General features: G+C 41.1%; 1 long non-coding RNA gene across 1 annotated transcript in view; it reads right to left on the bottom strand.

Annotated features, from left to right (window-relative positions):
* LOC140091076 (uncharacterized) overlaps positions 1-25,872 on the bottom strand; it is a 107,602-nt gene that overhangs the window by 5,129 nt on the left and 76,601 nt on the right. The window lies entirely within an intron of this gene.

The raw sequence follows: 25,872 nt of genomic DNA, 5'->3' as shown, positions 1-25,872 counted from the left end.
GCCCCATTCTTCAAATCTGACCTGTGTCACTATAAGTGGTTATAGCTTTGGAACGCTATGAGATATCCAGGGGATTTTTAGATTGTTTTCTCGTGACACATTGTACTTCAAATTAGTTTAAAAATTTGGATGATATCTTTTGTGTTTAGTTATGAAAAAAAACTAAATTTGGAAAAAATTTGGAAAAATTCTTTATTTTCAACGTTCTAAATTCTCTACTTTTGATGCAGATAGTCATAGCTCCCAAATAAATTCATAACTTACATTTCCCAAATGTCTGCTTTATGTTGGCATGGTTTTTTAAGATTCCACATATTTTACTAGAATATTATGAGGCTAAGAATTTAGGTATCATTTTTCACATTTTTTGTAAAATCACCAAAACCCGCATTTAGATGGACCTGCTCAACTTCTAATTGACACTGAGAGGCCTAAATAATAGTGAGACTCGTAAATTACCCCATTGTGGAAACTACACCCCTCAACGTATGAAAAACCACTTTTAAGAAGTTTGTTAACGCTTTACGTGTTTTATAGGGGTTAAAACAAAATGGAGGTGCAGTCTGCAAATTGTAATATTTTTTCACAATACACTCATTTTGGGTGGAAAATTAAACATTTACAATGGATTAAATGAATAAAGGCTCCACAAAGTTTGTTACCCAATTTCTCCCGAGTACACGGATACTCTATATGTGGTGGTAACCTGCTGTATGGGCGCACGGCCGGGCATAGAAGGGAAGGAGGCGCCATGCAGAGCAGATCTGCTATGTCACATTGTACAGGCTATAATTTTTTTCTTTTTTTTTAATGTGGACCTATAGGGGCTTATTTCTTTTGCCACATGAGATGCACTTTTCTGGTACGTAATTTGGGGGAATCTATAGGCTAATTGGTGAGATTTTATTAACTCTTTGTTGGTGGAGGAAATGAAAATCATCACTTTTCAGGAAGATTTTTATGGGTTTTTTTTTTTGCCCGTTTACCATACCATAAAAATAGTATATTATTTTTATTCTATGGGTCGCCACGATTACAAAAAGACCTCATTTATATAGATTTTTTATTTTTTTCCCATTTCTACTGCATAAAAAGTAATTTGGCAAAAATGTTGTTACTTTTAGCATCACCGTCTTTCATATGCATAACTTTTTTATTTTTTGCCTCACAAATCTGTTTAAGGGCTTATTTTTTGCGAGAAGGATTGTTCTTTTTAGTGGTCTTATTTTAGAGTGCATAACATTTTTTAAATCCCTTTTTAGAGCATTTTTATAGGGTATTAATTGAAAATGATCTTTTTTCTGGAGCTTTTTTTTGTTTTGTTTTTTACGGGGTTCACTTTGCGGATCTAATAACGATTCTGTTTTATTATGCAGATTGCTACGGACGCAGGGATACCAAATATGTGGGGGTTTTGTGTATTTTATTCAATTGTACTGAATAAAAACCAATTTGGATAAAATCTTGTTCATTTTAGCATCACCATCTTTTCATATGCATTACTTTTTTATTTTTCGGCTGACAAATCTGGTTAGGGGCTTATTTTTTGCGAGAAGAGTTGTTCTTTTTAGTGGGCTTATTTTGGAGTGCATAACATTTTTTAAATTACTTTTTAGAGCATTTTTTGATAGGGTATAATTAAAAATTATCTTTTTTCGGAACGTTTTTGCGGGTTTTTTTCTACGGCGTGTACCGTGCGGGTCCAGTAATGATTCTGTTTTATTATACAGATTGTTACGGACGCGGCAATACCAAATATGCGGGTTTTTTTGTGTTTTTGTGTTTTTTATACTTTATTAAGTGTTTTTATGGGAAAGTGACATTTTAGGGGCTTATATTTTTATGTATTTATTTTTTATTTATTATAATGTGTAGTGTTAAGTGTTTTTGCATATTTTTACTTATACATACTTGAACTTAAACCAGTGATGCTCTGATCACTGGTTTAAGTTCAATACACTGCTCTACAATACTATTTTATTGTAGAGCAGTGTAAACTGTCTGAGCAAGCTTGCGCATGCTCAGACAGTTTACAGCCAGACCCGGAAGGGGTCTGGCTGCCATGGAGACCGGGCAGCTCCGGGGCACATGCCAGTCCTCGGAGCTGCCCAGAAGTGGATCGGATCCTCCGGTAAGCGGCACGGGGGATCCGATCCACAGCGCAAACACCCTTACACGCCGCGGTCATGTTTGACCGCGGCGTGTAAGGGGTTAACACCCGCGATCGGAGCCGGCTCCGATCGCGGGTGTTAGCGCAGGCTGTCAGCTGTACTAGACAGCTGACAGCCGTTGCTTCTGGTACCGGCTCCGTTCGTGAGCCGGTGCCAGAAGCAGGACGTTATAGAACGTCCCCGTGCGCTAAGCATCTAGCCCCGGGGACGTACTATAACGTCCTGGTGCGCCTAGGGGTTAATGTTAATGTTTGTGTTAACAGTCACATGTGTTAACGCATGCCCTATCATTGCATTCATGTATGCGTTTTGTAAACATAATGTTAACCCTGATGTAATCAGGTATATCAACCTCTTCTCGGCTGTTGTAATGCGTTTCAAAATGCATGCGCTAACGCCATGTGTGACTGCCCTCTCAAGGGAACATTGCTTGCAGTTTTTTTCATACACCATGCCTATCATTACTCCTACACCATCTGTACCGAGGCCTATAATTTTAGTAAAAGAGACACCCTTTTTCTTCAATAATATTTTTCAAATATTAACAATGGCATCTGCAATAAAAACTCCATGAAACCTTTAGGGCGCTGTCCCACGTTGCGTTTACAAACGCAGACAAAACCGCCTGGGATCAGGAACGACCCACCTGTGTTTTGCATTAAATTAACGCAAAACATCAGTGGCTCGTTCCCGATCGCAGGCGTTTCCATAGATACGCCTAAACTTGCTTAAAAGCAAACCTATGCCTGATTCAATTGTTTGAGACACTATAGACTCTAACTGATAATGTGTTTTCTTTAATATCATTGTTCAATGTCATAATTGTCAATGTCATAATGGGTTTTAAGAGGTATTCTCGTCTGGGCATTCACATTCAGGTTCATTAATCTGCCATATATAAACATTTTTTTCAATTACATATTATAAAAAAAAATTAAAGATAATTTTTCATAGATGTAGTCATATGGTCCCTTAGAAACAAGACTGACTTCTTGGATACGGCCACCTCTGCTGCTGTGATTGCACAAAGACACAAAGGGTGTTTGTATATGAAATGTCTGGGAGTTACTGTATGTCCCACAGCCGTCCTGTGGTAATGATTGATCAAGCCAGGTGGTCAGGCAGGACTCAATAGCCCATGTCTGGCCACTGCTGCCAAAATGGGAGGTGGTCGTATCTGAGGACGCTCTCTCGTTTCTAAGGGACTGCATGGCTACATTTATGAGAAATTATCTTCACACAGGAACATTTTTTTAATAACATCCAATTGAAGAAATGTTTAAATGTGGCAAATGAATTAAATTAAATGTAAATGCCCAGATGGGAATACCAGTTTAAATTTTGATTAGAGCATTTCTTCTTTTACCATTGTATACAATGTTTTAAAGATTTCTCACATCTACTGTGGCACGTATTGTTGTGTTACAAATATTGCTCTACTGTCTCTTTGGGGTGTTAAATTGTAGATCACTGCAAATTAACAGTGTCATTTGTTGCCATGACCATTTTCATTTTTGTCAAGACAGAAAGCCCAGCCAATTTGATTGAATTCAAGCCAGTCATAGCCACTTAGGTAAGAATTTGCTCAGAGCCAGCGATTTTAAGAAACACAAAAATTGCCTTCAGACAGGACTTCTAGCTAACGTCATTTTGTGGTTGTGTTCACAGGCTGCTATTGAATTATGCTTAGAAATGCAATTTAAGTGCAGTAGAAAGCTAATCTGTTTACACCTAAATGCTTGCGATCAGCGCTTGCAAAACACAAAGGGGGACATTTATCCTACGTCTTAAATCTTGTGTCTAGTTTTTGGGATTTTTTGTAAGGTTTTGGGCATGCCTGATTTATCTTAGTGGTTGTTAAATGAGGCATGTGAAAATGTTAAAACACACCTATTATTGGCTGGATGTTTTTTTACTGCAAAATTTAACGATTTTGGCGGACGTCCACATTTGTATTTTTAGGATAAATTAGGTACAGCAGTGTAAATCTCTGTGGCAGTGAACTTTGCAAAACGGGTGTAGAAGTTGTAAATTTAGGTGCAATTACACTGAAAAGTCACAAGAAAAGAGAGAAAAAAAGTTTGGTAATGAAGAATATGGGAAAACACAACACAAACCCTGTGTGGGTATGCACACAATGCAAACCCCCTGGGGCAGGGTTCAGACAGATCGTCAGCACCTGTTGTATTGCATTGAAATAGAAACGCATATGTAACCAGGCCAAGCCCTGCCCCCTGACGTTTGCATTGGATTTGTTAACTACAATGCAAACGTTGTGTTTTGGTTGCATTTTCATTGCATTTTGAAACGCATTACAACAGTTGAGGAGAGGTCATTTGCCTAATTACATTACTGTTAACATTTGCATTTGCAAAACGTATCGTAAATGCGATGTTAATGCATGTGTTAATATTCGTTTTGTGAACGCATATGTTAAAAGTAATAACCTCTCCTCAGCTGCTGTATAGAGTTTCAAAACTCATTAATTTCAAAAATGTGTGACCGCAGCCTCATTTTTCAAGAACAAATCATTTCAAGAGTGGGAGAAAATTAACCCTTAGCAGCTGAGATCACTTAACAGACCTGACTAGAAATTAACCCTCTCTCTGCCAGGTATTTCATGAAACAAAACTGTGTTATTGGGCAGAACAATTTTTACAATTTTGACATGTACTAATGTTATGACATAACGAATTATACTAAACTGCAACGAACCATTTTTTTTTAAAGGAGACACTTGCCCCATTTGTCAAAATTGCATAAAGGAGTTTATAGGCATACACTTCTTCAAGTGTAAAATTTTATTTAAAAAATGCATAAATATGTACTCTGATGGCAAAAAGTGTACTCCAAACACAAAGTAATTAGCTTCACATCTCATAAATGTACTAGATGAACACATGTAGATGAGAAAAACAGATCAATGTGTAGACCTTGGTTTTCAAATAATAAGTCACAGGATGTTATAATTACTTTTCTTAGTCACTGTAAATTACTGTCTTAGTCACTGCAAATATTTCCAACCACTTCAGTCTACAGACCGATAAATTAACTAGAAAAGAATAAATATTTCTTAGAACAGGTAAATAAATGGTCAAAAATTGAGGTATATCAGTCCTTTACCTCACAGTTTCAGTCTTTCTGTTTCAGCAGGAATCTCTAGGTGAACGAAAATGTCTCCCTTATTGCTACAGGGTTGTTGGCTAAAATCTTTGTAACTTGCTCCTCATTGAGAATAAGTTCGGTTTTACCTCAAGAATCTCCCGTTCTTATTGTCATACAAGTTCCTCAGCTCCACTTCACTGACTGACTCTTTTGCTCATCACCTTTTTCTGATGATGTCACTCAGCCCCTCCCCTCACTAGAACAATTTACAGGAGTAATGGGAGAAACATCTACCCTGCACCTAATCATATCCTGGTATTATACAGCTACATGGGAATAAGTTGGAAGGTATAACACCTTCCTTCCTTCTTATAGTCTAAAAAAATCCAAATGCAGTAAAAATGATGAAAAAACGCATTTGCCACGTTTTCTTTTGGGCTTGGATTTTAGGTTTTATAATGTTTTCATACATTTACAAAAATTAAAACCTCCTGTACAAATATCTATTTTTTTATTTTTCCATTTTCTGGCGCTAATAACTTTTTCATACTTTGTTGTACGGAGCTGTGGGTGGTGTCATTGTTTGCGACTTTGTGCCATTTTTCGACTTTGGGCAATATTTACCGTTAGGGGGTTAAATACAGCAAAAAAAACGTTATTATATTTTGATAGATTGGGCATTTTCTGACGCGTCAATACCTAATATGTTTATGATTTTTACTGTTTATTTATATTTATATCAGTTCTAGGGAAAGGGGGCGATTTGAACTTTTATTTTTTTTTATTATAATTTTTTAAAACTTTTTTAAATTTTTATTTTTACTATTTTTCAGACTCTCTAGGGTACATTAACCCTAGGTTGTCTGATCGATCCTATCATATACTGCCATACTAAGGTATGGCAGTATATGGGATTTCGCTTCTCATTCATTACAATGTGCTGATCACTCATCGTAATGAAGGGGTTAAACCAGGGTTCCCCAAACTACAGCCCGTGGCCACATGCAGCCAGCGGACCATTTCGATCTGGCCCCCGACACTTGGCGCGCAAGCGCTGGGCACCGCAGCCTTCGACAGTCGGGCAGGAGCCTCCGTCCATCCAGACAGGAAGCTCCTGCCCGTAACTGTAAAGTGCTCGATGCGGCCGGAAACGGACGCTCAAGCACTATTACTCGAGCGATGGGGCCAGAAGACAACCCCGGAGCACATCACATCATGAACTAGGATGCGCGTCCCGCGCACCCCTTCCTGCCCGGGCGCGTCAAGAAGATAGAAGACGGGCGCAGTAATTGTGGCGGCCGGGGACCAATAGTTACTCATGAGGGGCAGCTTAGGAAATAATTAATTATGAGGGGCAGTATAGGAAATAATTAATGGTGGAGGGCAGCATAGGAAATAATTAATGGTGAGGGGCAGCATAGGAAATAATGGTGGAGGCAGCATAGGAAATAATTAATTATGAGGGGCATTATAGGAAATGATTATTTATGAGGGGCAGCATAGGAAATAATTAATTATGGGGGGCAGCATAGAAAATAATTAATGGTGGAGGGCAGCATAGGAAATAATTAATGGTGAGGGGCAGCATAGGAAATAATGGTGGAGGCAGCATAGGAAATAATTAATGGTGGGGGTATAGGAAATAATTAATTATGAGGGGCAGTCTAGTAATTAATGGGGGGGAGGCATATTCAATAACTAACGGAGAGGGGTCCCAGTATATTTAATCATTAATTGGCCCAATTAATTAATTAATTGGGCCAATATATAAAATAGTTCAGGTCCAATTAAATCAATACTTTATTAAGAAAAAAGACATAAAAATAGATATGAATAACACACATATTAAAAAACATCAGTGATGGTACTCCAAAATAGACTATATTGCCATCTAACCCGATTGAAACCCAGGAAATATATTGCAGAAAAAAGTGCAAGTGCAAAATATATATAAATACTAAATACTAAACATTACTTAACATTTCAACATAAAAATCATTATGGCACCATGGCCATGCTGAAATCGTGCTCAGTATACATCAACACATAGAGATTAGTTACCCATTCAAGAAAGACTCCTGGGTCCTGGGCTGTGGTCAATATCTCCCCAACATGCTTTTCGCATTGTTGTCAGGCATATGCCCACTGAGCAAGCGACAACAACGCGTTGGGGAGATATTGACCACAGCCCCGAAAGTGCCTGATCTATCAAAATATAATAACGTTTTTTCACTGCATTTAAACCCGTAAGGGAAAATTGCGCCCATAGTCGCAAATAGCACTTTTTTGCCATTTTGAAAAATATAAAAATTCAATAAAAAGTGATCAAAAGGTCATATAGTCTTTAAAATGATAGCAATGAAAACGTCATCAAAAATCGCAAAAAAATGACACCACCCACAGTTCCGTACACCAGGGAACACTACGGCTATACAGTGAGGAACACTACGGCCATACAGTGAGGAACACTAGCGCCATACAGTGAGGGACACAACCCCCATATAGTGAGTAATACTACTCCCATACAGTGAGGAATACTACCGCCATACAGTGAGGAACACTACCTCCACACAGTGAGGAACACTACCGCCATAAATTGAGGAACACTACCTCCATACAGTGAGGGACACTACCGCCACACAGTGAGGGACACTACCCCCATACAGTGACGAATACTACCGCCAAACAGTGAGGAACACTACCTCCATTCAGTGAGGAACACTACCCCCATACAGTGAGTAACACTACCCCATACAGTGAGGGACACTACCCCATACAGTGAGGGACACTACCCCCATACAGTGATGAACACTACCCCCATACAGTGAGTAACACTACCCCATACAGTGAGTAACACTACCCCATACAGTGAGGGACACTACGGCCATACAGAGAGGGACACTACCCCCATACAGTGAGGAACACTACCGCCGTACAGTGAGGAACACTACCTCCACACAGTGAGGAACACTACCGCCATAAATTGAGGAAATAGACACCGATGCTCAAGACCAGGCCGGTAAGAACTGTGGACTACAGATTATTAACCTCTCCAATTATACCCTCTCAATTGATGAAATAGCTGTATTGGAGAGGGGTCTCACCTTCTCCCCAATGCAAAAACTGGATAAGTTTGAGCTCATTAACCCCTTCACGCTCCGTGACGGATATATCCGCCACGGAGCTGTGAAGGTTGTATGAAGAAGGCTCACGGGCTGAGCCTTCTTCATACAGTGATGGGCTTTGCTGCATATCGCAGCAAAGACCCATCGCTATCACCCGCGGTCGGTGCTTGCACCGATCGCGGGTGTTAACCTCTTCTTTGCCGCCGGCAAAGTCGCCGGCGGCACTTTAAATTTGGCGGCGCGTGGGCGCCGCCATCTTACCTCCGATCACCGCTCCCCCGAACGTCATCGGGGGGCGGCGATCGGTTGCCATGGTAGCCTCGGGTCTTCGTTTGACCCGAGGATACATGGCTTCTGCACATGCATTACAATGAGCCTGTGGCTCATTGTAATGTATAGTGTGCAGAAATGCCATATACTGCGATACAGTAGTATTGCAGTATATGGCAGGAGCGATCAGACCATCTAGGGTTAATGTACCCTAGAGGGTCTAAGAAACAGTGGAAAAAAAGAGAAAAAAAAAAGTTTAAAAAATGTAAAAAAATAATAAAATATTAAAAGTTCAAATCACCCCCCTTTCCCTAGAACTGATATAAAATATAATAAATAGTAAAAATCACAGACACATTAGGTATCGCCGCGTCCCAAAATGCCCGATCTATCAAAATATAAAAACGGTTACGGGCGGCGGTGACCTCCGGAACGGCAAATGGCGCCCAAATGTCCAAAATGCGACTTTTACACCTTTTTAGATGACATAAAAAATGTAATAAAAAATGATCCAAATGTCGCACAGTCCTCAAAATGGTAGCAATGAGAAGGTCGGCTCATTTCGCAAAAAATGACCCCTCACACATCTCCATGCGCCATAGTATGAAAAAGTTATTAGCGTCAGAAGATGGCAAAAAAATGTTTTTCTTTTTTGTACACATTCGTTTAATTTTTGAAAATTTATTAAAACGCAATAAAACCTATATAAATTTGGTATCACCGCGATCGTACCGAACCAAAGAATAAAGTAGGCATGTTATTTGGAGCGCAGAGTGAAAGTCGTAAAAACTGAGCCCACAAGAACATGACGCACATGCAGTTTTTTTCAATTTTTCCACATTTGGAATTTTTTTGCGGCTTCCCACTACATGGCATGGAATAATAAATAACATCACGGGAAAGTAAAATTTGTTACGCACAAAATAAGCCCTCACACAGCTCTGTACACGGAAAAATGAAAAAGTTATGGATTTTTGAAGATGGAGAGCGAGAAATCAGCGAAAATACCCTGCGTCCTTAAGGGGTTAAGGATACCTTTCTGTTTTGCAGACAGCTGGCATTCAAGGCCTTTTATCATCAACCCTCTCTGTTGGATGGTGTTCCACCAGAGGACCGACAAACACTTAATGATCTAATGGATCTTCTTCAGGAAAACGAAGCCCCAAGTACAACAGGTAGGAGGGTGTGTCCCCTAAGGACACCATCACAAATGACACCGAATTTGGGCTTAATACCAGCACTACAAATATTCTTTAATGTTGTCACACATGACATTCAGAACCTCCAGGTGGATCCCCACCGTGGAGAGAACTTATCGATTGGGGAGAGAGTGGCCCTCAAACAACTAAGATCCAATACAGACTTCCTTATCAAGGAAGCAGATAAGGGGGGAAATGTAGTCTTGTGGCCTATCGACCTATACCTACATGAAGCCCAGAGACAATTGGGTAACAAGACCTACTATGCCGTCTTACCTTCAGACCCAACAGTGACTTTCTCAAAGAAACTGTCCAATTTACTTGAGGCAGCATTGAGATACGGGATAATCACTAAAAAAGAACAGAGATTTCTAACGGTATCAGACCCTGTAATACCAACTTTCTACATGCTTCCAAAGGTCCACAAATCCCTGACCTGTCCTCCGGGCAGACCCATCGTGTCAGGGATTGGGGGCCTTTGTGAAAAATCATGCATGTTCCTGGATTTCTTCTTGCAACCCCTTGTTTTGTCCTTACCTTCATATATTCGGGACTCTACAGACCTGATATTGAAAATGGAACACTCCCAGCTCCCTGACAATGTTTGGCTGGTTACTTTAGATGTAGAGTCACTCTACTCGAATATTGCCCATCATGATGGTATTAGGGCCACAGCATATTTCTTGGACAAACGCTCCACCGGAGACCGAAGATTTGACTCTTTTCTGCTTGACCTATTAGACTTCATACTCAAGCATAATTATTTCATGTTTGATTGTAGGTTTTACAGGCAGATGTCTGGAACGGCGATGGGTGCACGTTGTGCGCCCTCCTATGCCAACCTATTTTTGGGTTGGTGGGAGGACGCACACGTGTACCCATCGCGCCTTTTTGGGCAACATGTCAAATGGTGGCATCGCTTCATTGATGACGTGATTTTTCTGTGGGTGGGTCCAATTGAGCTGTGTCAGGACTTCATTGCAGAATTGAATCAGAATGCATTAAATATCATTCTAACCTCTACCTTCTCACAAACAGCTGTGGACTTCCTGGACCTCAAGATTTCCATCATGAACAATCATTTGTGCACGGACCTCCACAGAAAAGATACTGCCACCAACAGCTTACTCCATTTCCAAAGCTTCCACCCAAGGCACTTAAAAACTGGTATCCCGGTGGGCCAGTTTATTCGCTTGAGACGAAATTGCACCTTGGAGGATAGCTTCAGAAGTAACGCCCAGGATCTGCCATCAAGATTCAAGAACAGACAGTACCCAAAACGTGTGATCTCACAAGCTTATCAAAGAGCCCGTGATACAACCAGATCTAGTCTTTTGACCCCCAAAAAATCGAGTGAACCACCACAACTGGGGATTTACACCAAATACAATAACCAATGGGGAGACATCTGGAAGATCTGGCACATTCTACAAACGGAACCCCGTTTAAAACCCTACATCGACAAGAGACCGAAACTGGTAGCAAAACGGGCATGTAATCTGAAGGACCAACTGACAAAAAGTCACTTCGCTCGTCCATCAAAACCATTGGGGAGGGGCCTGCGACTTAAAGGCTCATTTCCCTGCGGAGACTGCTCGGTGTGTGCTTTATTACGTCCTACAAAAGAATTTATCAATCCACCTGATCAGAAGAGATTCTATCTTTCAAATTACATTAATTGTAAATCCAGAAACATCGTTTATGCTTTGATCTGTCCTTGCCAAAAAGTCTATGTGGGACAAACCACACAAGAGCTAAGAAAGAGGGTCCAGCAGCACATATCCAGCATTAACAACGCCCATTCCCATTTTTCCCAAGGTAAGTCTCTCTCTTCGGTTGCGGCCCACTTCCGGAGCCAACATGGGGGCAGGAGTAGGGGCCTGCAAGTGATCGGCTTGGACAAGATTCACCCAAATATGAGAGGGGGCAACATCACTTTGGATCTATTACGGTGTGAAGCCCAATGGATCTTTAGATTAAACTGTCTTTCTCCCCAAGGCCTTAATGAAGAGCTTTTGTTCACAGGGTTCTATAAACAAAGATAGAAACTGACGACTCCTGCAAAGTCTATGGAGGAACGGAAACCTGGGACATTTGGGACACGATCTGAATTATTTACCACCCTGCTCCGGGTAAAAGGTAAGTTATATATTTTTAAGCACACACTTCACTTCTTTATCTTTACATCATCACTATATACACACCAGGTCGTGCACCTTTTCACTTTCACTACACGCACATCTCCTTTTTCACACTTCTCTCTTTTCTGTCCCCTCCCTCTCTCTTCCCCTCCCTTGTCACTCTCACTCCTCTGTCCCATTTCTGCCCCTCACCATCTTATCACTTTAGTTCATTGTAGTTTGGGCTCTTTTGGCCCCCTGTAGGCTTGGACCCTTACGGTCCTTACATCACTTTTCCACCTCACGGACATACACATGGACCCTTATGGTCCTCATATCACTCATTCACCCCACGTTTTTTCGCACCTATCTCTCTTCTTCTCAAGCCACATACACACACACAAGCTGATCTTTCTTCTTCTCAAGCCACATACACACACACAAGCCGCACTCACCCATAGGTATTCTTTCACTACACACTTCATTTATCACTCACTTAGAGATACATCTCACCAGAACACTGCTTACAGCATCTTTCACACATCATTTCATACCACAAATACGTCATATTATTATTTTTTCCTATACGCCAAAACTTACCGCTTGGCACGAATTCCAAGCACGAAGTGTATTTTATTTAACCACACATCCATACAATCCGGTTGGGCTCAATTTGTTGCCGTTTAACTTACACTTACTCTCGTCTAAGGACACGGTGCATGTTCACCTCGAGGCTGGATGATTACCCTTCAGATACTGGTCTTACATCAGGACCCAGATGACTTTTTCCTCACCGGGGACCACCCAATAGTCCACGACGATCTGGCTATCAAAGAACCACCCCTACAAATAAGATGTCCAAGATGTCCAAGGTGCAAATAGATTCGTGTCAAGTCTCTCAACGATAACATCTTGCTTTATCCATCGGACCAGTTACACAAAGGAAGGGGAAGAAAGCAAAGAAAAGGAAAAGTATGGACCGACATTTGGATCCTCCAATTGTCGTTTATACCATCATCTATTGAATAGTGCTTACTGACCTTCCAAGATTGACTCTCTCTGGTGTTGTAACCCCTCTAATGGACATGGGCTCTAATCTGTTCACCCCTTCATCCACACTCCTTGGGTTTCTTGTTGCCAGAGTTCCCAGGCAATGTTATCATCTTTGTCGACCTCAAAAAATCTGCTCTTTACTGTCTTAGCCTGTGGGAATATCGAAACCTCCGTACCTCCGTTTCATCCTAATTCAACTAGAGATAATGAGACCTCTAACTTGGGTCCTTATTATTTACGTTTGATATTATACATGATTATACCTTGTATCCATCCAGCACCGCCTTTGACGTATTCTTACATTTGTCATATGTATATATGCTTAAGACGTGTGCTTCATGACAGACAACAACTGCTTTTATAAATCACTAACTATCTAGTATATATCTGAGCACTACAAGTGTCAAAAAAAAATTTTCCTTGTCGGCAGTCCTATACACCTGCCACCTTTTCTATATCCATAAGCGCCATGTTATATCTGATTTTCTGTACAGCGTCGTACAAATGCCACTTTATACTTTATTTTCTGCACAGCGTCATATACCATCTATTCGTCACCCTTTTGTAATAGCGCCGCATCCCATATACCGCTCGATGCTCTTTTTGTATTGAACACTAGTTTGTTGCCTAGGCAACACTCATAACATCGTCACCCCGGCCGGGGATGCGCATGCGCTAATCGCTGCAGCTACTTCCGGTACACGCCGTTCAACTTCCGGTCATGCGCCGCTGACCGGACAAGACGCTAATGGATCTTTAATTCACATATGGACTGCATATAAGGTGAGACATGCTCATCTAGGGCTCTATACCCCTGAGGAAGTTGCCCTCCTTGGCGACGAAACGCCCATCCCATGCTGGTCTGCTTGTGGTAACCCTCCATCGCTTTATCCTGTATGTCTTTGATTTGTCACGTTTACCAGCATATCGATAGCAATCTTTACCGCAGGTCACGATTATTGTTTTTCTCCAGCCTTGGAGATACGGAGCATTGCTTAGATCTCTATGCACATAGCACTTTTGGCACTTTATACCTTTGTCATTTCAAGGCAGAGAACTCCGGGGAGGTATTATATCACTATTTAGTGATTGACAGTGGGCAGTTACGGTGTACCTACACCAGGTCACTGTACATTGTTTTTTGGTATCTCATGAGCCCTTTTGAATGCATTCTTTTTCTTTTGCTTTGGTTGTGTAGGGCACTAGTCGCAGATCTTAAAACTGTCTTGCCAGAGATTAAAATGACCTACAAAGCAGCAGAGGGTTGTAGGGTTTAAACACCCTGCTCTACCTGCTCCACCATCATGCTTGGCGGAGCGCATATGAGAGTGGCCATTACTTTCATGCACCCAGCAACAGCCTGGGATCCCCCACTTGTCCATTTAGTAGAGATCTAATTAAGCTTTAAATTTTATTTTCTGTGGAAATCTTTTCGTTGGTTAAAATTGTTATTTTTTGAATATAGAGTTTTAAAGTTGTACAAAGTTGACAGTGGGGCACATGTATCATAGTTTCAGCTAGACAAATTGTCAAATTTTAGCGACTTCTGACGTTTTTGCGCCATTTTTGCGACTTTTAACTCTGTTCTTTTTCAATTACCCAATTACCCTGCAGTGTGCCTCATGTATCATTGTTTTCCAGATGTTCCGTGCGACTTTTGCGCCATTTTGCACCATTTTTGCGCCATTTTTGCGCCATTTTTGGCGTAATTCTGCATCTGGTCCAGGGCAGGTGCAAAGGAAGTTTTTTTTTTCATGTACTCAATTTTAACATGTAAATTGGAATTATTTAACATGCTTTGACTGTTTAACATTTTGCAAAGTAACCTCTTTTGTCAAAATTAATTATTTTTTTTTTATTGGTTACTTTTAAGGGTGAGGTCATATGTAGTGGCTTAATTGCGTTTTTAATGCATTTTGAAACTAATTACAACAGTTGAGGAGAGGTGATTTGCCTTATTTCATTACTGTTAACATTTGCGTTTACAAAACTCCACATTAACGCATGTGTTAACATTGCGTTTACTATGCGTTTGGAAAATTCAAATATTAATAGTAATGTAATTAGGAAAATCAACTCTCCTCAGCTGTTGGGAAGCGGCGATGCGTGATTTTAAATTTTTTATTTTTTAAAAATTTTTTTAACTTTTTTTTTACTTTTACCCCAGGTTGTCTGATTGATCTTTCCATACACTGCCACGCTACAGTATGGCAGTATAATGGGATTTTCCACATCATCTATCACAATGTTGCAATAAATGATGTGAAATGAGACAGCTCCAGATCTTTGTCCAAGCCATGAGAAGTGATGATCCAAACCGACTTGGCCATACAGGAACGGAACTTCTCACGGAGACCTTTTTTAAATCAGTGGACGTCAACAGCTTCCTTTATTTCTCCAGTTCTCACCACAGGAAGTGGCTGACGAACATACATCCAATATAAGAGGTTCCGGAAGAATTGCACAGACACTGGAACATATAAGACCCAATCCGAGATCTTAAGGAAAAGATTCATACATTTACTCATATATATACTTTTTCTATATATGCATATATTCTACTCTATGTTCTACATTAAAGGACCACACCCAACTAATATTTACTAATATTTATACCAACTCCCTAAGGAAACCCAGCCCCGAGCTAACATAGTCATTGCTCGTGCCGCTACCGACCTAGATAGAGCTGTATTAAAGTAAGTCCCACGATTTTTCTTACTCCAGCCGACACGTACTTTAGCTTTCAGATCTCTCTCACTCACCTCGTGCCGCAGGGTTTTGTGACCGCCCACCTCAGCTGTCCCTGTACTCCTGGGAATTAGAGGACTTCAATCTTTCCCTCCAGATCCTTAACCTCATTCCTACTGACGCAACACCAGTAAGTAGGGCAGTCATAACGGGTAATTTTACCCACCCTAACTCAAGCAAGACAAAGGATTGCACAAAAGTGGCTCAATAAGATAAATCCAAACATTATACATTTTATTAGGCAACAAACCAGAAGAATAGGACATACATTTAAAAGCATTTAAAAAGTATATATACAAACAGTACCCAAGCGGAGACCCGGGTATGGGTCAACGCTAAATACTACTGTCCAAACACTTGATAATGCCTATCAGCCTCCCTCAAGGTACACAATACAAAATAAATGGACCCAAATAGGTACAATTAAACAATGCTGCCTGTCTCCAAATGGGCAATATGTAATTCGATGATGAAAGCTGGTATCACTCAAATGATCTGTTGTAAAGGCTGTAATGAACAAAGTGCTAGTGCCAAGCCCGTATAACAAATACAAATGTGAAAAAAGTGCTGAGTGCTGAAAAATGCAATTCAGAATGTGATCCCAGAGTAACAAAACCAAGTAAGGTGACTACAATACCAAGCTCATATTGTGGGGGTCAAGATAATGATTATATGTCCATGATAATTACCTGCTTCATGATTGTATACATGTGCCCTTTGCCCTATATATTTTGTACTCTGTTTGTTATGAAATACAGAGCTTTTCCCTTAAACCAGTTTTAACCAGATATATAGCTGTCAGCGAAACTCAAGTCTTATGATCAAAAAGCAGAAGTTTCTTAAGAATAGCACCGGCATTCAGACCAACGGTCGATTTTCTGTAGACAACAATGATTGGAAATTCCCCTGGCATAGCAACCAAGGACTAGTTTTGAGGACCAATCAGCAATTGTTCCAATTGTAATGATTCTAATGTATGTAACCACGCCTCTTTGTATGAATATAAAAAGTTGTGTATCAGGAAATAAAAGTTCAGTTCTCTTTTCTGCATGGCGAGTTAAGAGCATGAGCTAAGACTAAAACAGAACTTGAGTGTCTTTTCTTGTGCACGTATGCTCCACTAATTTGGAGTGTCTGAGAGAAGAGAGTATTGTCGATTTATGGCCCTCACAATATGGAGTGGGCATACGGGTGGGGGGGAAGTTGGAACAGTGGTAGAGGCTCCCCACGCGTATCCTTGTCCTAGGACGACTTCCTCAGGGATAAGTAACTATCTAATGTTGCGCTCACCTTAAATATGCTCCCCAAGCAGTGCCAGACCCTATATGTTTTTTAACAAAATATGTTTTCAGAAAATGCCTATTTATTTATTTATTTAAAAAGATTCTGTTAGTTTACCATGTACTAAACCATGTTTATTTACTGTCTAAATCCATAATTATCCTCATTTCCATCCCTACCTGTCACAGAACAAAACAACTCGGACCAGAAGAAGGGGAAATTCCCCCCGAAACGCATAGTCCATATTTTCCTTGTCCCAATATATATGTTACTTGAGCATTTGTGAAATAAATATTTTGTTGAGAAATTTACTAAAAACATGCACTTATTCTGTCAACATTGTGGATTATAAATAGCAGCACAATACCTCATTTGGGTACCCACACTATATCTTGGGCACACACCGTCGGCTTCTTAATGCAATCACATGGTATGGACCTGCATTTGGTGCCGACAGCCTCAAAAAGATAGCGGCGCATGGGCGCCGCCATCTTACCTGGGATCGCCGCTCCCCGTGACGTCATCGGGGGCGGCGATCCGTCTGCATGGTAGCCTCGGGTCTTCCAAAGACCCAAGGCTATTTCGTTTTAACCCTGATAGCACATTGTAATGAATGAGGAAAATCCCCATATACTGCCATACTGTAGTATGGCAGTATATGGTAGGATCGATCAGACAACCTAGGGTTAAAGTACCCTAGGGAGTCTGAAAAATAGTATAAATAAAAATAAAAAAAAGTTAAAAAAATAAATAAATAAATAAAAAAACCTAAAATTTCAAATCACCCCCCTTTCCCTAGAACTGACATAAATATAAATAAACAGTAAAAATCATAAACACATTAGGTATCGATGCGTCCGAAAATGCCCGATCTATCAAAATATGATAACGGTTTTTCAATGAGTTTAACCCCGTAACCCCAAAGTAAAAAATGGTACTTTTTTGCCATTTTGAAAAATATAAAAAAAATCTATAAAAAGTGATCAAAAGGTCGTACAGTCCTAAAAATGATATCATTGAAAATATTATCAAATTTCGCAAAAAATTACACCACCCACAGCTCCGTACACCAAAGTATAAAAAGTTATTAGCGCCAGAAGTTGGCAAAATCAAAAAAATTATTTTTGTACAGGAGGTTTTTATAGTTTCATAGTTTATACCAGGGGTCAGGAACCTTTTTGGCTGAGAGAGCCATAAGCGCCACATATTTTAAAATATAATTCTGCGAGAGCCGTACAATATGCTTAAAGGGACAATGGCTCCAGCAGTCATTAGTACAGCAAGGAGTGTTCCTCCCCCCCGTACTAAGCTTCCACTGGACCAAAACAATGGTAATTCCCTGTAAAATAAAAAATAGATAATTTACATTCGAGCTTGTCCCTATACATGAGCCAACTGCTACAGAACATCCCCATACATGAGCCAACCGCTGCAGAACATCCCTATACATGAGCCAAACTCTGCAGAACATTCCTATACATGAGCCAACCGCTGCAGAACTTCCCTATACAGACGCCAACCGCTGCAGAACATCCTATACAGACGCCAACTGCTGCAGAACATCCCTATACATGAGCCAACCGCTGCAGAACATCCCCATACAGACGCCAACCGCTGCAGAACATCCCTATACATGAGCCAACCTCTGCAGAACATTCCTATACAGACGCCAACCGCTGCAGAACATTCCTATACAGACGCCAACCGCTGCAGAACATCCCCATACAGACGCCAACCGCTGCAGAACATCCCTATACATGAGCCAACCTCTGCAGAACATTCCTATACAGACGCCAACCGCTGCAGAACATTCCTATACAGACGCCAACCGCTGCAGAACATCCCGATACAGACGCCAACCGCTGCAGAACATCCTTATACAGACGACAGCCGCTGCAGAACATCCCCATACAGATGCCAACCGCAGTAGAACTTCCCTATACACGAGCCAACCGCTGCAGAACATCCCTATACAGACGCCAACCGCTGCAGAACATCCCCATACAGACGCCAACCGCTGCAGAACATCCCTATACAGACGCCAACCGCTGCAGAACATCCCTATACAGACGCCAACCGCTGCAGAACATCCCTATACAGACGCCAGCCGCTGCAGAACATCCCTATACAGACGCCAGCCGCTGCAGAACATCCCCATACAGTCGCCAACCGCTGCAGAACATCCCCATACAGACGCCAACCACAGTAGAACTTCCCTATACACGAGCCAACCGCTGCAGAACATTCCCATACACGAGCCAACCGCTGCAGAACATCCCAATACAGACGCCAACCAATGCAGAACATCCCTATACAGACGACAGCTGCTGCAGTACATCCCCATACAGACGCCAACCGCTGCAGAACATCCCTATACAGACGACAGCCGCTGCAGAACATCCCCATACAGATGCCAACCGCAGTAGAACTTCCCTATACACGAGCCAACCGCTGCAGAACATCCCTATACAGACGCCAACCGCTGCAGAACATCCCTATACAGACGCCAACCGCTGCAGAACATCCCTATACAGACGCCAGCCGCTGCAGAACATCCCTATACAGACGCCAGCCGCTGCAGAACATCCCCATACAGTCGCCAACCGCTGCAGAACATCCCCATACAGACGCCAACCACAGTAGAACTTCCCTATACACGAGCCAACCGCTGCAGAACATTCCCATACACGAGCCAACCGCTGCAGAAAATCCCAATACAGACGCCAACCAATGCAGAACATCCCTATACAGACGACAGCTGCTGCAGTACATCCCCATACAGACGCCAACCGCTGCAGAACATCCCTATACACGATCCAACCGCAGCAGAACATCCCTATACAGACGCCAACCAATGCAGAACATCCCCATACAGACGCCAACCGCTGCAGAGCTTCCCTATACAGACGCCAACCGCTGCAGAACTTCTCTATACAGACGCCAACCGCTGCAGAACATCCCTATACATGAGCCAACCGCTGCAGAACATCCCCATACAGACGCCAACCGCAGTAGAACTTCCCTATACACGAGCCAACCGCTGCAGAACATCCCCATACACGAGCCAACCGCAGCAGAACATCCCCATACAGACGCCAACCGCTGCAGAACATCCCTATACAGACGCCAACCAATGCAGAACATCCCTATACAGACGACAGCCGCTGCAGTACATCCCCATACAGACGCCAACCGCTGCAGAACATCCCTATACACGAGCCAACCGCAGCAGAACATCCCTATACAGACTCCAACCAATGCAGAACATCCCTATACACGAGCCAACCGCAGCAGAACATCCCTATACAGACGCCAACCAATGCAGAACATCCCTATACACGAGCCAACCGCAGCAGAACATCCCCATACAGACGCCAACCGCTGCAGAACATCCCCATACAGACGCCAACCGCTGCAGAGCTTCTCTATACAGACGCCAACCGCTGCAGAACATCCCTATACATGAGCCAACCAATGCAGAACATCCTCATACACGAGCCAACCGCTGCAGAACATCCTTATACAGATGCAACGTGTTTAAGCTGCTGCATAACCTCACATTAATGTAGAGATGCAGGGTTGGGGGAAGGTATGAGGGGATGATGCAGATGGGTCTGTAAGGGACACTCAGGAGCTTCTAAGCTGCTCCTGCACACAGGACACTAAGGGGTTAAGACAGAGTGTGAGGAGACACTGGGGGGAGGGAGCACTTAGCTCTGGCTGATTCCGGGCTGCTGACTCCTTCTCCTTCATGTCTCAGGAGTGTGCAGCTCTCTGGTCTCCTCTGTCTGAATCTCCCGCGCTGCTACATCCAGCCCCGGGATTGGCTGCAGGCAGAGAGTCTCCTCCCCTCCCTTTCACACACGGAGGAGACTGCTGCAGGGAAGGAGAGGGAGGCGCCACCCCTGAATTAACCCCGCGGACCCTGCGCTGCGCTGCCGAATACATCCAGGGGCATAAGTGTAGTTAAGCCCCTGGATAGGAGCCCCGGCTGCGAGCCAGATGCGGCCATCAAAAGAGCCATATCTGGCTCGCGAGCCATAGGTTCCCGACCCCTGGTTTATACGGTTGAAAAAAGACACACCATCAAGTGGATGAGGAAGGGATTTAGGGGAAACAATCCTATATAGCAACAGTTTATGAGCGACAGTTTTCCTGCTATATACCTGCATGTCATAAGAATTTAAATTAAAAAAGGACCATGTTAAATTCAAATCTGTTTTTTTTTAAATTTTTACCGGTGTTTTGTATGCGTTGGAAAAGGGGTAGTCTTATACGGCGAATATATCTTAAACTCTATATTTTAAACAGGAAAATAGGGGGGTCGTCTTATACACCAGGTCGTCTTATACGCCGGAATATACGGTATGTATCCCCTCTCTCACTAATATTTTAATTTTCTCTATGCAAAAAGTCCTGAGACTGTCAAGATCTTTGTTGTGTTTTTGTATGAAATCTTTTAATGCTCCTGAGAGACTGCAACCCTCTGGTTTGTTGATATCTTGTAAATGTTCCAGAAATCTAGTTTTAAAACATTGCCCAGTTTGTCCCACATACAGTACATGAGATTGCATATTATGCATTCAATCCCATATATGACATGTTGTTTATCCTTCTGGCTATCCCAAAATATGTTGGTTTTATTAACAAAAGTGTAGATCCCTAATACTTCTGTTTTAGTAATGAGGGAGACAGAATGTTGCCCAGAGTACACCCTTTATGTGGTACTATTCTTACCCCTGCATTTAATATTTTTTCTAAAGAAACATCTTGGGTTTTTTGTGCTGAAAAACTTGGCTTATACACAATTATATACGGTACTTTAAAATCCTTAATCTTAAAAAAAAACAGCCAGTAAAAAAAAAATTCAGGAGTAAATTGGAGGGGCTGTGTGATCTCACATACAAGAACACCAATTCTGTAATATAAATGTATTTTTTTATGTTTATAAAGATCTCCACAGCCAATACTTAAAAGTCTGTAGTACTGCATAGTCTAAATAGAGCTTTCTTGAGATAACAAAATCTCAATTTTCAGATTTCCTTTCAGAACTTGAGATCATGTTCTTCAAATTTAACTGTATCTGGGTAGGTTAGAAAACACAGGATATTTTCCTTATGGAATTGTAAAAATCTGTTACTTAAATATACATACAAATGTACATACTATACATACATATAAAACATACTTTGCAGCTGCTACGATGTTAATAAATCCATAAAGATTTCCTGATGGCTGGTAGGATTACAAATGTTAATGAAATTTTTTTCAAATGCATTTTTAGATTAGAAAAATATCTGCCCATTTTCATGGTCTTACATATCACAAAACTTCTTTTCTGCTGTTTCCCATGTACACTTTGTAGTTATTTGCTCAGTACATTGATCTGTTGTGTAAAATCTGTAAAAAGACATGAGGCTGGTAACCAAGGACATATTAATAAGCTGTGGCAACAGCCTCATTTGAGGCAACAAAGCATTCCAGGACTTGTCCTCTGCTGATCCACCAGCAAACAATTATAGTATGGCTGAACCTCCTCAAGCAGAGCTTGACACTATTAAAAAAAAACAGAGGACAAGCCAATATGTAACTCACAATTTTTGTAATATCTTTGAGATTTCAATGGCACAAATAGCTTCTTGGTATATAATTAAATGGAACTGAACGATTTGATGTTTTCTTTCTTTAACAAGGGTATGAGCCCATATGTTGCTTCCACCATAGAGGACTTATCTCTTGTGACTATATCACAATCACAGCATTGGAGATATCAAGGCAGTCTTAACAGCTCTCAATTACTACTAACCTTGCATAAATATTTATAGCTGTGCTTTCATCCAAGCACATGGAGTAATGTCACTTGACTTGATCTTTCACAACATTTCATAAATGTGTTAAATAAGTTCATTCTTGTTTGAGAAATCATGGAAATGGTATTACTCCAAGACAGAGTGGCCATTTTGATAGGCTTTTGTCAGTTGATTTGTTGCAGAAATATTGTTGCAAAAACTAAGAATCTGGGAATATTTCCTCATCTAATGCAAACCCAATCACTCCAAGTGAGTCTTTGAGTCTTTGCCAGCCTCTTGGTATGATCTTCCACTATCTGTTTTTGCTGTATTCTTGTTTAGCGTATACAAAAACACAAAATTAGAAAAAAATGTAAGCGCACACAATACAAATCTATCCCTATACATCTAACACTGTGAGGACTGGCCAGCAAGATATTTTAGTGTAGAAGGAGAGCAAAAAGGAGCTTGAGCTTTCCAGTACTTTTTACTCCATGGAACAGGGCCACATTGGGAATGGTGCAGGCCTGTTGGCAAAAAAATCAAGCAAGTGGCTGCATATAAACTCATTCAGGACTCAGCCTACTTTGGCCTATAGGATACAGCCCAACTTATCAAAATGCCCTGTGTCACTATAAGTGGTTATAGCTTTGGAACACTTTAACATATCCAGGGATTTCGAGATTGTTTTCTTGTGACACATTTTAATTTACATTAGTTTAAAATATGTTTTGTGTTTAATTATGAAGAAATAGAAATTTTTTTTCAAAGTTTTAAATTCTCTACTTTTGAAGATGATAGTCATTGCTTGATTCATATCTTACTTTTCCTATATGTTTAGTTTATGTTGGCATGTTTTTTTAAGATTACATCTACTAGAATGTTATGAGGCAGAATAAGCTTTTAATTGACTGTGAGAGGTCTAAATAAAAGCAAGACTTGTCAATTACCCCATTATGGAAACTACACCCCTCAGCGTACGAAAAATCATTTTTAAGAAGTTTGTTAGCACTTTAGGTGTTTTATAGGGGTTAAAACAAAATGGAGGTGCGGTCTACAAATTGTAAGATTTTTGGACAATACATTCAAGTTGGGTGGAAAATGTAACATTCGCAATGGATTAACCCCTTAGCGCCCCCTTAGCGCCCGCGAATAGCGCTCAGCGCAGTACAGCTACTGCGCAGAGACGATGCCGGTTCAGCTCTGCACAGGAGCCGAACCGGCATCGGGGGTCGCGGAATGTCAGCGGTAATCTACCGCTGACATCCCCGGCTAACACCCACGGTCGGAGTGGGCTCCGATCGCGGGTGTTTAACCCGTTAAATGCCGCGGTCATCGCCAACAGGGGTCTTTACCCCACGATTGGCGCCCCGCGCCGTTTTCGTGGGCGCCGATCGCTGCTATGGCACCTCTGGTGTCCGATCGGGACCCCAAAGAAGCCTGAAGGCAGTGCCTTTAAGATGGTGTCTGTGACGTCATCTTAAAGGCAAAGTGTCAGCCTATGCATCTGCATAGGCTGACACTGCTAATACCCTGCAATACATGTCCCGCCAAAAACAAGCCATCAACCAGCTCTGTAGCCAAAAACGTAATAATGTTATGCCACTTGGAAGACGGCGATGCAAAAATGATAGATTTTTCCCCACATTAGGGTTTTATTTGGAAAATTTAGTAAAACATAAGAAAAAATATTCATGTCTGGTATCCCCGTAATCGTATCGACCCATAGAATAAAGATAACATGAGAATTAGGCTATACAGTGAACACGAAAAAAAAAAGTAAAAAATCCAGTACAGAATTTCTGCTTTTCTACTCATGACCTCAAAAAAAGTTCCTAAATTTTCAACAATAGGTGATACCAACCCCAAAATGGTAACACTGGAAAAAGCATCTCATCCCGCAAAAAAATGCTGTCACATGGCCCAAATAATGGAAAAGCGAAAATGTTATAGCTTTCAAAAGGGGGCAACGAGAAAACTAAAATCCTGGCAGCTGCAGGGCTCCTTCCCTTCTGCGCCTCGCTGTGCGCCCATAAAACAAGTAATGTCTACATGTGGGGGTCTCTGCACTCAGGAGAAATCGTAGAACAAATTTTATGGTGGGTTTTCTCTTTTTATCCTTTGGAAATGTGTACATTTTAGGGCTAAATGAACGTATAACCGACAAAATTTGACCATTCTGAATTTCACCGCCATTTTGATTCAATTACTATGAAGATCTCAAGGGGTTAATAATCTTCGTAAATGCTGTTTCTGATAGCTTGAGGGGTGCAGATTTGAAAATAGGTCAGTTAAATAGGGTGGTTTTAATGCTAAATATGTAAAATTTAATTTCAAACTATATTTATCCCCAAAATAGTCAATTCTGAAAATATGGAAAATCGCTATTCGATTTGTAAGCCGCGTAACATCAAAATAAATTATCTAGACATTTCAAAAATTATGAAAAAGTAAAGTAGACATATGGGAAATGTTATTTGGCAATTTATTTAGGTGGTAAATAAATCTGCCTGAAAAAGCGGTGATTTCGAATTTCGAAAATGACAAATTTTTCTAAAAATTCATCATTTTTTTCTTTTTTTGTAAATAAACGCAAAACTTATCAGCCAAAATTTACCACTAAATGAAGTACAACCTGTGGGGAAAAAACACTCTCAAATTCGCTTTGATAAGTAACAGTGTTCAAAAGTTATAACCATATAAAGAGACGCAGGTCAGAATCCAAAAAATGGGACTGAGCCTTAAGCTACAAAATGGCTGCGTCCTTAAGGGGTTAAATGACAAAAAGTTTGATACCCAATTTCTCCCGAGTACACCAATACCACCATGGCCGGCGCTATGGGTAGGCAAAGTGGGCAATTGGGGAGAATCTCTACTTTCAAATGAATCTTGAATTGTGTTTCTAGGTGCTATGGATCCAGAGATATTTAGGTTTAAAGTGAGAATATCAGGTGCCCTTTTTATATATAAAAATCACTCCCAACGGCAGTTTAACAGTTAATAGTTCTGTT

Source organism: Engystomops pustulosus, chromosome 1 (genome assembly GCF_040894005.1).
Source record: "Engystomops pustulosus chromosome 1, aEngPut4.maternal, whole genome shotgun sequence".
NCBI classification, from domain to species: domain Eukaryota; kingdom Metazoa; phylum Chordata; class Amphibia; order Anura; family Leptodactylidae; genus Engystomops; species Engystomops pustulosus.
Note: the sequence above shows the minus strand (reverse complement) of the source record. Positions and strands in the feature narration are given on the sequence as shown.